General features: G+C 40.8%; 1 protein-coding gene across 3 annotated transcripts in view; it reads right to left on the bottom strand.

Annotated features, from left to right (window-relative positions):
- npas2 (neuronal PAS domain protein 2) overlaps positions 1 to 14,633 on the bottom strand; it is a 71,459-nt gene that overhangs the window by 37,429 nt on the left and 19,397 nt on the right. Inside the window, exon 1 of one of the 3 annotated variants that reach the window (XM_014137489.3) lies at positions 4,754 to 5,339. The exons of the other annotated variants lie outside the window; for them this stretch is intronic. The gene's annotated coding sequence lies outside the window, so the exon portion shown is untranslated. Of the gene's footprint in view, positions 1 to 4,753; positions 5,340 to 14,633 lie in introns of those variants that run through there. 3 annotated transcript variants of the gene reach the window in all.

Genomic DNA, 14,633 nt, shown 5'->3' on the forward strand with positions numbered 1-14,633 from the left:
CAAGTGTCATAGCTGTATTATGCCCAGCAACAGTACTGCCCCTCAGTATTTTCTTATTCACACTCAAGCAAGTCCCAAAACCTACTTGAAAGTCATCCTATTTCCAAATCTATTCTGAACAGGTGTACTTTTTAATGCTTCCTTCTGAGCTTTCATTGGAGCTAAATCAATCAAATGTATTTATAAAGCCCTTCTTACATCAGCTGATATCTCAAAGTGCTATACAGAAACCCAGCCTAAAACTCCAAACAGCAAGCAATGCAGATGTAGAAGCAGATGTAGAAGCACGGTGGCTAGGAAAAACTCCCTAGAAAGGTAGGAACCTAGGAAGAAACCTAGAGAGGAACCAGGCTCTGAGGGGTGGCCAGTCCTTTTCTGGCTGTGCCGGGTGGAGACTATAACAGTTCATGGCCAAGATGTTCAAACGTTCATTAGATGACCAGCAGGGTCAAATAATAATAATAATAATAATAATAATAATAATAATCACAGTGGTTGTAGAGGGTGCAACAGCTATGCTTGTGAAAAACAACAACAATAAATGCATACAAAAGTATTCTGTTTATTGTAAAATACAACAGACTACCTCAAGGAGAACTATTATTTATCAACCCAGATCCTGTGCATATCTCACTGAATATAATATCAGTGATTGAACACATTACCAGAAAAAAACAATTATTCATTGTGATTCATAAGCCATGATTTCCAACAGTGAACAGCATGTATTAAAGGAAGTGTGGTAAACATAAATTACCACCTGGATACAGCAATTCAACACAGAGGACGCAGCATTACGTGCGGGAGGAGCTCTACTGACCTAGAAAAATCCCAGAGGCAGAGACACCTCTTTTGTTAACAAAGAGAATGGAAGAGTTACCTCATTCAACCCATCACGAAATATAAAGAAAAACTTGAGAAAACACCTCTGGGAATTCAAACAGCCTTTGTCCATTTGCAAATGTAACCCTAATAGAAAAGTAAATCAGAAGCCATCAAATCAAATACATCCGAGGAGGAACCATTAACCATGTGTTTAAACGAGAGGAATGTGATTGACATGTTGAGGTCAGATGAAAGAGTTCATTAGCCATGTACTATTAAGCCCCATGATTGAACCCCTTTCATCTTAGCTTCAGGTCTGCAGTGTCTGAATCATAGCCTAGAGGTTAAGAGGATTGGGCTAGTAATTTAGAGGTTACTGGTTCAAATCCTTGAGCTGGCAAGGTGGAAAAATCTGCTGTTCTGCCCTTTAGCAAGGCAGTTAACCCCCCAACAACACCTGCTCCCCATGTGCTGATGACATGGATGTTGATTAAGACAGCCCCCTGCACCTCTCTGATTCAGAGGGGTTGGGTTTAATGCAGGAGGCACATTTCTGTTTAATGCATTCAGTTATGCAACTGACTAGGTATCCCCCTTTCCCTTCTTTAAAATCTGAGATACCCTCCTTTTCCATCTTCCACTTTCAGATGTAGTAAACTACAGCAGGCACCAACCTTTTCGATCAAATTAAATGAAACCAATGAACCAAGATCAAATGCATCCACTCTTACACCAAGATAGTATTCCATGCAAAAAATCTTTCCAATAATCTTGAGTGGGGGAACAACACATCATTCTTTCCTTTACTCCAATTAAAAGAATAGAGGTCTGTGGGCTGGAAATGTTTAAAATATATATATTATGTCTGTGTAATTATGACAGTTGGTGGCCATTTTCCGTTCATTGCGGTTCAGTATGTCTGAGAATGGTGACTCTGTGCCCATTTCCATTGGGCCGAGACCCAGTTCTTATTCCATACGCCCACTGACTGACATACAGAAGCGGCCTGAGAAGGGGCCAACATGGATATTACATTTCACATAGCTCTCTTCATCTAAATGAAATCCATGCGCTCATGTGAGGAAAACTGAAAGGAAAATCCAATAAGAGTTGTAAACTGTGATAAAATGATGAGCCATAAAAAAAACATATTTTTTTCTCATAATACATTTCAAAGCTCAACAAATTAACCAAAACACTTTATGGTATTTATGACATTGACATGAAAATGGTTTCTTGATGGTGCCTGCTGCTTGTCACCATGCCCAATAAGATTATGCACAATAAATCTTTATTATGGCTCCTTTCATTACTCAGAGGGTTCGCTTAACTCAAAGATTATATTTTAGGCACAATTGATACCTACTTCAGCTTTAATCTTCCCTTTTGTTGTTGAGGGGTTTTTCAATCAAGTCTCGACTTTACCTCATGCCTGTGTCAAATAATTAATCAATAACTACGTATTTCAGGTTGTTTCCTTAAAGAGAAACATCACAATTTTCAACTTCATCATTTCCAGCACCACCCCCAACATCAACACATGTGAAAATGGTGCGTATCTATGTTTCGTAGTAAAAAGATGGAGAAAGATAAGTGTTTCTAATTGTGACGTTTCCCTTTAATGAAAAGCCATGCAATAGCATATTCACACTGTCAATGGTTCACCTTCACACAGACACAGACACCCACACATTCAATGGTATTGGCCTTCCCTGTGGCTCAGTTGGTAGAGCATGGTGTGTGCAACGCCAAGGTTGTGGGTTCGATTCCCACGGGGGTACAGTACAAAAAAAAAAATGCATGAAATGAAAATGAAATGTATATATTCACTACTGTAAGTCGCTCTGGATAAGAGCGTCTGCTAAATGTAATGTATTCAGAGAGCTATAATTTCTATTGAAGCAGCCATCTTTAATCTTACAATCTTTTAACTCTTAAACCTGTCTAGATATCACTGCTGAGAATGGTTTGGGCGGGAGCTGCTGGTCATAGATCTGAACCCTTTCATTTAAAAAAGTGACTTATTTAAGTCTTCATCAAGGATGTAATTCCATGAGAGGTGAGAGGTAGCCAAAGATGGCATAAGGTTATTAAATCTAGGCTGAAGTGTCAGTGACACATACGGTGAAAAAAGGAAAAGAGAATGTGAGACTAAACACATATGACATTAAGTGTTTCAGGCTGATGATATACTTTAAGGGTCGAGGGGGTGATTTGATTGTACTTGACTCTCAACACAAACCAATCATAATGTGATGTTTCTGTGATATGTAATGCCAGTGTTTTCCCCAATCTACATTACCCCGGTCTAAATTATATTAGGCTCATATTTTCTACTTGTCTTCAGCTTTGTTTTTGGACAAGCCTACGTGGCCTCATGAATAATAGATTCAAAGCCATAATTTACTCCTCAACTAAGGAGGATTCTTGTACCACCTTTACTGTAATATTTAAATCTTGAATTAGTGTAATTTGAAATGTCAAAACACCTCAACTTGGTCATGATTTGTGATAAATGTAGAACTAGCCTATATGGTGCCAAATGTTATTTTTAAACACAACATAATTTGCCCAGGGTTTTTTCTGGTTCATGATCATTTCTTATCATAGAGTACTTATTCATTTTGCCTTTACAAACCAATACCGCCAATCAATCTGGGTCGTCAATAGTTACCACAGCTACAAAAGTCATCATTATGGCTAAACCCTGCATAGTATTTCTACAATTTATTTTCTTAAATTCTGACTTTAAACCTAACCCAAACCCTAACCTTAACCACACTGCTAACCTTATGCCTAAGCCTAACCTTAAATGAATACCAAAAAGCTTATTTTTGTTTTCATTTATTTTTACAATATAGCCTCTGACTTTGTGACTGTACTAACTAGTGACAACCATCAATCTGGAAAGAGGATTCATCTTTGACTTTACTTCCTGGATCAATGTGCTTCTCCATGATTAAACTTGTCAACTAACTAAACCCTGTCTTGAGTGAAAAGGAAACAACATCAGAGAGATTCACCTCCATTGGCTCCCTAAGCCAAACAATGGGAGGGACATCTCACGCACTCACTGACCTTCTCCTCCAACCAACATCCACTGAGGTGAAGAAATAATAATGTCCCATGACTAAACTGGGGGGGAAAATTACATTGGCAGATAATTAATTCATATGGTTTCATAAACTAGGCCTACTTAGCTACCCATCTACTCAGGCTGCTGACAGAAGAAGCCAAATTACTATATGGAAATGTCAAATGACAGATGTCAAACCTTTGAAATCATGATGTGAAAATTCATCAAAATTGAAATATTTGCAAATGTAACATTTACATGAAGTATTGTACAGCAATTGTAGGTACATTTATATTACAGACTCCTTCTCAGACGACAAGTCACTGACCAAGGCATTGAGCTAGATCTAGAGCTTGCCTTACTGGAAGTTCCCAAAATACATCATTTAAATAATTTCAAGACTCCTCACTTGATCAATTGACCAGAGGCACTAAGCCTCCTCAACCAATCAGTTACCATGCAAGTGCCAAAAGCACTATGTTCTAATCAACGTAAACATGGTTTTAAAACGATGTTTCTCAAAACAGACAACTCATACACTTGCAAGGACACACTCTACTTGTAAATCTATAGGCTACCCGTGAGCTGAACTGTCATGGAGCCTTTTAAGAAAATGGATAACTACGTTGGGGAATACACAAAAGGACATATAACAATTCTCTATGAAAACGACATATAATGCATATAAATTAACATTGATAATAGCCTACTTTATTTGTATTTTGACACCGTCAGAAGCAGTAGCCTACAGATCTTTTCATCCAAAATGGAAGCAAAACCAACCGGTAAACGTTTTCATTATCACAAGACTAGAGTGACAAAAAATGCAAAGGACATAAACATTTTACATACCTTGAAAACAACACTTTAGTTGACATAAAGATCCATACTTTACTTTTGTCGGTACTCATTTTCCAACATAGCCTACTGTGCAATTCACTGAGCCAAGTAGGCTATCCTAAGCTTGACTCACCACAAACGCATCGCGAAAAGACCATCAATTATTGCATACATACGTAGTATGTAAGTATTATTCGAAATCCGATTCATGTAACAATCCCTATTCGGTACCATACACTGTACAAGATTTTGGAAGTAATCGTTTTCAGGTCTATGCTCTGTCTGCTTTCATCTACCACTCAACCTCCGTTGGCAGTCCCTTGTAAACAGGACTGAGCCGCTGCGAACAGGGAAAGTAGGTCAGTCGGTAGCTCAATACTTAGCTAAGGACATCATTAGCAACCGGCTGTACAACACACGACTAGGAGTATACATAGTGAGAAAAATAATAGTTCGGATAATACTAACACTTGAATGGCATTTAGGTCACATTATTCTGAATTCGAACGTCTGTATTAATTTCAGTGCCGAGTTCGTTGTAGCCAACATCGTGGGGTAGAGAGCGGGACATGTACTATCTCTGATAAGTTCGAGGTTTGCTGTCAATGGGTTTGGCTCCCGATCACTGTAATAACGTTTATAGTAATGTTGCTAATGACGTCTACAATCGAGGCCTCACCTTCGTGTTACCTGTTTCATGTAGCCTGTAGGCTGGCAATTCATGACATGGTGACAAATCAGGTTAGGTTGTCTATCAAATATTGTAATTACAATTTGATCCTGAAAAGTTCTGAGATGAAGATGAATGACATTTTACCAGTCTTTGCAGTAGGCCAACATACTGTACAAGGGGAAATTATTTTCACAATTCTTAGGCCTATTCTAATAAAATATCTTGCCCCAACTGCAATAGAGCTACAAGACAGAAAAAAAGCCATATTACAACATGTCATAATTGCATTGTTTGGTCTATAGCCTGTTAGTTCATATGCCTTGCCACTGTGATATAAAGGCCTAAGGCCGAGATATAAAGGCCTAAGGCCGAGACAACAAGGAGACCCAGTGGCAGAATAAATCCACATCTTTGTTTCTTTACAAAACCGGAGAGCAACCACTGTCCGGTGAAGTCCACAAAGCATATTGCATGTAACAAAGAGTTACATGACCGACAGCATGGTCAAGAAAGTTCACGTTTCCGAAATGTTCTGACTACTAAACAACTATTGATTTAGAACCACAGAGAGTTACTGCAAGTTGCAAAGAAAACAGGAGCTGCCTCCACTATTCCAGCACCATTTCAACTTCAACATTTCAACATCAAATGACATTTGCTTAGTCTAATACAATGACAACTAAAATATAGCAAAAACTATTTAGTTCAATCAACATAAGCTAAATACAGTATGATGTTGCTGTCCATGGTTCTGATTTGTGTGTGTGTGTGTGTGTGTGTGTTCGTACAAGTAGAAAAAACACGTTGACTCACCCTACTTGTAGAGAAACGCCAATGCCATCCTCCTCTCTTTCACGTTGATGAAATGGTCTATGACTCTGTCATACAGTACACACTTTTATTTTTGTTGTTGTCCTAGGCTACCTGGCTAAAATGCTTGCTCACTAGCCTAACTTTCTTTCATGGGCAACGTTAGATAGTTAACATAAGGCTTCTACATCTAGCTACATATTGAACTTCCATCCTCTCAGTCCAGGGGCACAATGTATTTTATGCTTGGATCAGAATCGCCGGTATAATCATTGGCCAGTACGGAGAATTTAGTAAAACCACAAGTCCAAATCCCAGTCTCCATCCATGGCTAATTTAGGAAAGGGACCATTTTAGCTAGCTAGCTAGCTAGCCACTGGAGGACAACAACACAACAATATGCAGCAATTCAAGTTGTTTCTATCGATGATGTATTTCTATTTAATAGGAGTGATGCCAAATCCAAACTGGCTTCCCTTGACACTTGTTTGTGGTGTGGAATTGAGCTCACTCAGTTTAGCTCAATGATGATTGGCTATTATTTTATACTTTTTTAAATCAAGGGAAACCAAATGCTCACTGGCTTCTCTTGCATTCAATGCTACTGGCAGCAACAACGTCATACTCTTTATGACCAGACCACATCAGATAGATGGCCTACACATACAGAAACAGAGGGGCGCTGTTTTGTTCGCTCGGATGCTTTCTCCGTTGAGATACTGTATATTTTGTTCGCTCGGATGCTTTCTCCGTTGAGATACTGTATATACACAACCCAGCTATGGGAAATAGCCCAAGATCTGATAAACTGTCACAACCACACACAAACCCACATTTACAGTGCACACATGGTGACACACATAATCAGATTCTACATACTCTCCTGTATTTTTTTAACAAAAACATTATTCAGTAAGGTCAGTGTCCAGTCCCATGAATACCCTGTGCATGAAATGTCCCTTCACCACCAGCCTCACTTGTTCACTTCCGCTACACTGGAAATATTGATATATCAATACATGTGTTTGGAAGCTGCTCTTATCTATTAACAAACACATGTTACTCAATGCTTTATGAATATCAAAACGCAGGCTACTGTACACATACACAAAATGCAGGCTACTGTACACATACATGCAGTGATATATCACACACATGCAGCCACCTGTGAGGGACATGACAGATGGAAGGACTACTCATGCCAATCACAACTGAGTCACACCCAGTCTAAGAACTGTATCACATACGCTCTCAATTTAACAATGATATTCAAATTCATTAAACCACCTTTCTGTCCTAGGTTAAGTCTGTTCCCATAGACCTGTTCCACAGTTTTTTCTGTAGCATCAAAATAATTTGAATCACTCATCTGTATTTTATATTTATTTTTTAAACTAGACAACTTACAATTTGCATTTGTTGCCGGGGTCCAGGTGACATTTAGTCCACAACACACAGCTTTCGACAACCTCCTCATGAAATGACAATCATATGAATGAGAAGGCTTCCCAAGCCATAACAGCTGTAACTACCTAACTGGCTGCAATAAAAACGTATTTTGTTGTTTGTCTGAGAAATTGAACATCAGGACACATACACGTTTCAACTTTAAACTTGTCAGTAAATGAATACCTAATTACAGCCATAAGCTTCCTGTACAAAAATGTACAATGTCTGCAGCTAAAGTCTCAGGGGTGGAAATATGTTCTTTCTATACAGGCTTCAGCTCCAAGACCTGTCTACGAACTCATACTGGATACAAAACAGGACTGTTTCTTTCCTTTTGAGACCTTTGGAAATACTGTGAAGCACAAGCTGGATAATACAAGGCTTGGTTTTCAATGCCAGCAATAGTCAAACTGATAGAGCAAAATCAGATTCAAAAGTCCCTTAGTACTTAGTATGCACATTCACACCAGGGGAGTCACTTCTTCACTCACTGATGGCAAGACATGCTCTCTCTTCTGTAATCAAATCACATTTTATTGGTCACATACACATATTTAGCAGATGTTAGTGCGGGTGTAGCGAATTGCTTGTTCCTAGCTCCAACAATGCAGTAGTATTTAACAAGTCACACAAATCTAAAAGTAAAGGAATGGAATTCAGAATTATATAAATATTAGGATGAGCAATGTCGAAGTGGCATTCACTAAAATACAGTAGAATAGAATACAGTATATACATATTAGATGAGTAAAGCAGTATGTAAACATTATTAAAGTGACTGGTGTTCCATTATTAAAGTGGCCAGTGATTCCATGTCTATGTATATAAGGCAGCAGCCTCTAAGGTGCAGGGTTGAGTAAGCGGGCGGTAGCCGGCTAGTGATAGCTATTTCACAGTCTGACGGCCTTGAGATAGAAGCTGTTTTTCAGTCTCGGTCCCAGCTTCGATGCACCTGTACTGACCTCGCCTTCTGGAGGATAGCGGGGTGAACAGGCCGTGGTACGGGTGGTTGATGTCCTTGATTATCTTTTTGGCCTTCCTGTGACATTGGGTGCTGTGAGGACAGGCAGTGTGCCCCCGGTGACGCGTTGGGCCTCTGGAGAGCCCTGCGGTTGTGGGCGGTGCAGTTGCCGTACCAGGCGGTGATACAGCCCGACAGGATGTTCTCAATTGTGCATCTGTAAAAGTTTGTGAGGGTCTTAGGGGCCAAGCCGAATTTCTTCAGCCTCCTGAGGTTGAAGAGGCGCTGTTGCTCCTTCTTCACCACACTGTCTGTGTGGACCATTTCAGATTGTCAGTGATGCGTACGCCGAGGAACTTGAAGCTTTCCACCTTCTCCACTGCGGTCCCATCGATGTGCATAGGAGCGTGCTCTCTCTGCTGTTTCCTGAAGTCCACAATCAGCTCTTTCGTTTTGTCTCCTCCATTGCCATGTCCTGTGTATCTAAATAATCATGACATAATGTCCTGTTTTATTCTATTTAATTATATTTTATAGACTTTTGCCTATTGCAGTTGCTGATGTTCTGAAAGAGCTGCAAAATCTGGACCCCTACAAATCAGCCGGGCTAGACAATCTGGACCCTTTCTTTCTAAAATGATCTGCCGAAATTGTTGCAACCCCTATTACTAGCCTGTTCAACCTCTCATGTCGTCTGAGATTCCCAAAGATTGGAAAGCAGCTGCTGTCATCCCCCTCTTCAAAGGAGGGGACACTCTTGACCCAAACTGCTACAGACCTATATCTATCCTACCCTGCCTTTCTAAGGTCTTCGAAAGCCAAGTCAACAAACAGATTACCGACCATTTCGAATCCCACCACACCTTCTCCTCTATGCAATCTGGTTTCAGAGCTGGTCATGGGTGCACCTCAGTCATGCTCAAGGTCCTAAATGATATCGTAACCGCCATTGATAAGAAACAATACTGTGCTGCCGTATTCATTGACCTGGCCAAGGCTTTCGACTCTGTCAATCACCACATCCTCATCGGCAGACTCAATAGCCTTGGTTTCTCAAATGATTGCCTCGCCTGGTTCACCAACTACTTCTCTGATTGAGTTCAATGTGTCAAATCGGAGGGCCTGTTGTCTGGGCCTCTGGTAGTCTCTATGGGGGTGCCACAGGGTTCAATTCTCTCTCTTTTCTCTGTATACATCAATGATGTCACTCTTGCTGCTGGTGAGTCTCTGATCCACCTCTACGCAGACGACACCATTCTGTATACTTCTGGCCCTTCTTTGGACGCTGTGTTAACAACCCTCCAGACGAGCTTCAATGCCATACAACTCTCCTTCCGTGGCCTCCAACTGCTCTTAAATGCAAGTAAAACTAAATGCATGCTCTTCAACCGATCGCTGCCCGCACCTGCCCGCCCGTCCAGCATCACTACTCTGGACAGTTCTTACTTAGAATATGTGGACAACTACAAATACCTAGGTGTCTGGTTAGACTGTAAGCTCTCCTTCCAGACTCACATCAAACATCTCCAATCCAAAGTTAAATCTAGACTTAGCTTCCTATTTCGCAACAAAGCATCCTTCACTCATGCTGCCAAACATACCCTCGTAAAACTGACCATCCTACCGATCCTCGACTTTGGCGATGTCATTTACAAAATAGCCTCCAATACCCTACTCAATAAACTGGATGCAGTCTATCACAGTGCCATCCGTTTTGTCACCAAAGCCCCATATACTACCCACCACTGCGACCTGTACGCTCTCGTTGGCTGGCCCTCGCTTCATACTCGTCGCCAAACCCACTGGCTCCAGGTCATCTACAAGACCCTGCTAGGTAAAGTCCCCCCTTATCTCAGCTCACTGGTCACCATAGCAGCACCCACCTGTAGCACGCGCTCCAGCAGGTATATCTCTCTGGTCACCCCCAAAGCCAATTCCTCCTTCGGCCGTCTCTCTTTCCATTTCTCTGCTGCCAATGACAGGAACGAACTACAAAAATCTCTGAAACTGGAAACACTTATCTCCCTCACTATCTTTAAGCACCAGCTGTCAGAGCAGCTCACAGATCACTGCACCTGTACATAGCCCATCTATTATTTAGCCCAAACAACTACCTCTTCCCCTACTGTATTTATTTTGCTCCTTTGCACCCCATTATTTATATTTCTACTTTGCACTTTCTTCCACTACAAATCTACCATTCCAGTGTTTTACTTGCTATATTGTATTTACTTTGCCACCATGGCCTTTTTGGCCTTTACCTCCCTTATCTCATCTCATTTGCTCACTTTGTATATAGACTTATTTTTCTACTGTATTATTGACTGTATGTTTGTTTTACTCCATGTGTAACTCTGTGTTGTTGTTTGTGTCGAACTGCTTTGCTTTATCTTGGCCAGGTCGCAATTGTAAATGAGAACTTGTTCTCAACTTGCCTACCTGGTTAAATAAAGGTGAAATAAAAATAAATAAAAAAAATAACAATAATAACTCTTAATCTCGTAATGACAAAATGCAAGTTGATGCAGAAATTCTGGCAGGTTTTAGATGCCTGATTTCCCTTCAACAATCATTCAGTCAGAGACACAGAGACACACCACCTCCTATTTGTCTAGTTCAAGACATAATCCTAACCTGAAATAAGGAATTTTGCCCTTACTTTTATAACCTAGTACACCTTACATACTGTATATGTATGCCACTTGCATCTACACACTTGCGTCATAGACCATAATAAGCAAGGCTACAGTTATGAACAACCTACAATTTTCTCTCCCTCTCTCTGTCTACTAATTTGCTTTATTATCAGACTAATGTTCTTTCATTAAAGCCGTAAGCTACACTAGGCCTAGCTCATGATGAATGACAAATGAACATTTACATGTGAGTCTATTGTATAAAAGGAGATGAGGAAAGTCTCAAACTAATTAAACAATGTAGGAGCCTATAATTAAGGTGACCTGTTTTGAATTTAACTATGTGACACTTTTTTATCACACGGAAAACACAAATGACAGCTCAATTAAATCAGAGGCTTGCAGGCTGTGAAGAGCATTTGTGTTACCGGCTACAGCAATTGCTTTCCATATAATCTCTGAGTAGTGAAAGAAATGACTGACAGTTAACTCATTAACCACTGTTCTTACAGGTCCGTCGAAAACAACGCTGCTCAAAGGCATAATTAAAGAAATATAACTATTTTCAGAGTCCCATGCTTAATTAATATCAAGGGAATATAATTAATTGCAAGTATGTTTCATTAATTACAGTACCCTTTAAAAAGTTGTTGTGCATGTGGTTTCATTCATCTGCATACAGTATAACAGACTAATTTACTCATATGGCAAATAATATTGCTGACTTTACCCTTGCTATTTTGCAAGCATTTGTGATAATGAATTATAGTTATCCATTAGATTAGGAAAATTATTGATCTTACAATTAACCATGATGCCATCATTGTAATTATATATATTTTATTAGATATAAAAATGTGCCCGTATTGGTGTTGATGGGGCCAGTTTTTAAATCAGCATTATTCAAAAACACTACATAACCAAAAGTATGTGGACACCTGCTCGTCGAACATCTCATTCCAAAATCATAAATATTGACTTAGTCCCCCCTTTGCTACTATAACAGTCTCCACTCTTCTGGGGATGCTTAACACTAGATGTTGGAACATTGCTGTGGGGACTTGCTTCCATTCAGCCACAAGAGCATTAGTGAAGTAGGGGCACTGATGTTGGGCGATTAGGCCTCACAGTCAGCATTCCAATTGATCCCAAAGGTACTCGATGGGGTTTAGGTCAGGGCTCTGTGCAGGTCAGTCCAGTTCTTCCACACCAACCTCGACAAACCATTTCTGTATGGACCTCGCTTTGTGCACGGGGCATTGTCATGCTGAAACAGGAAAGGTCCTTCCACAAACTGTTTCCACAAAGTTGGAAGCACAGAATCGTTTAGAATGTCACTGCATCCTGTAGTGTTAAGATTTCCCTTCACTGGAACTAAGGGGCCTAGCCCGAACCATGAAAAACAGCTCCAGACCATTATTCCTCCTCCACCAAACTTTACAGTTGGCACTATGCATTCGGGCAAGTAGCCTTCTCCTTGCATCCACCAAACCCAGATTGGTCCGTCGGACTGCCAGATGGTGAAGCGTGATTCATTGCTCCAGAGAACACGTTTCTACTGCTCCAGTGTCCAACGGCGGCAAGCTTTACACCACTCCAGCTGACATTTGGCATGGCACACGGTGAACCATTTTTTTGTTTATTTTATTTTTATTGAATATTAAAACATAGAATCTACTTGCAGTGAAGCTGTCCAGCATTTGTCTTAGGACGGTAAGTTGGTGGTTGGAGACATCCCTCTAGTGGTGTGGGGGCTGTGCTTTGGCAAAGTGGGTGGGGTTATATCCTGCCTGTTTGGCCCTGTCCGGGGGTATCATCGGATGGGGCCACAGTGTCTTCTGATCCCTCCTGTCTCAGCCTCCAGTATTTATGCTGCAGTAGTTTATGTGTCGGGGGGCTAGGGTCAGTCTGTTACATCTGGAGTATTTCTCTTGTCTTATCCGGTGTCCTGTGTGAATTTAAATATGCTCTCTCTAATTCTCTCTTTCTGTCTTTCTCTCGGAGGACCTGAGCCCTAGGACCATGCCTCAGGACTACCTGGTATGATGACTCCTTGCTGTCCCTTGTCCACCTGGCCGTGCTGCTGCTCCAGTTCCAACTGTTCTGCCTGCGGCTATGGAACCCTGACCTGTTCACCGGACGTGCTTGTTGCACCCTCGACAACTACTATGATTATTATTATTTGACCATGCTGGTCATTTATGAACATTTTAACATCTTGACCATGTTCTGTTATATTATCCACCCTGCACAGCCAGAAGAGGACTGGCCACCCCTCATAGCCTGGTTCCTCTCTAGGTTTCTTCCTAGGTTTTTGGCCTTTCTAGGGAGTTTTTCCTAGGGAGTTTTTCCTAGCCACCGTGCTTCTTTCACATGCTTTGCTTGCTGTTTGGGGTTTTAGGCTGGGTTTCTGTACAGCACTTTGAGATATCAGCTGATGATGTACGAAGGGCTATATAAATACATTTGATTTGATTTGATTTACATTACATTCAGTCATCTAACAGACTCCCATCCAGAGCGACCTGACGTGTTTGAAAGGTGGCATCCTATGATGATGCCATGTTTAAAGTCACTGAGCTCTTCAGTACAGGACATTCTACTGGTAATGTTTGTTTATGGAGATTGCATGGCTGTGTGCTGGATTTTATACACCTGTCAGTAATGGGTGTGGCTGAAATAGCCAAATTCACTCATTTGAAGGGGTGTCCACATCCTTTTGGCCATGTAGTGTATATTGACCATAGTTTTGTTTGAAATAAGGTTATCTGAGTAAAACCTAAAAAAACATTCACTCATGCTTGTCAAAAATGTACCCTTATTGCATGATGATCCCAGAGTGAACTGATTCCAGGATGATGATGCTGTATCACACTGAAATAACTGTCCTATGCCAGCGACCAACAAGTCTGAGGCATTTATGATTCATAAAGATCACCCACATTTTACTGCATTATTCACCATCCGCCTACGTAGAGATTAGTTCATCTGTTATGTAGGTCAGGCGATTGGATAAATGGATGACACTCAGTGTTCATAAATGGTCCCCTTCTACGTAATAAATTGAGGGACTGCAGCGTGTGTCACTCCCCTGTACCTAAAGCCCAGCTGTTACCCTCAGATCTTCGAAAAAAAAGAGTGTCTTTTAACATTGCAATTAATGAGATGTTGAGCCAAACTGCCTTTAGCAGTCATCTGTGACGCTGGTGTCGTGATGTCATCACAGTCGTCATTTGAAGCACTGACTGTCATTAATTACTGGGCTCATCTGCATGATCCCTGCCAAAATAAAAGTTAAATAAAATAAAATGTATCAGGCTGTGGTACTTCGGTTCTCTCTGTGTTCCCATGGAAACATTGTGT

This window comes from Salmo salar, chromosome 13, assembly GCF_965601325.2.
Source record: "Salmo salar chromosome 13, fSalSal1, whole genome shotgun sequence".
NCBI lineage: Eukaryota > Metazoa > Chordata > Actinopteri > Salmoniformes > Salmonidae > Salmo > Salmo salar.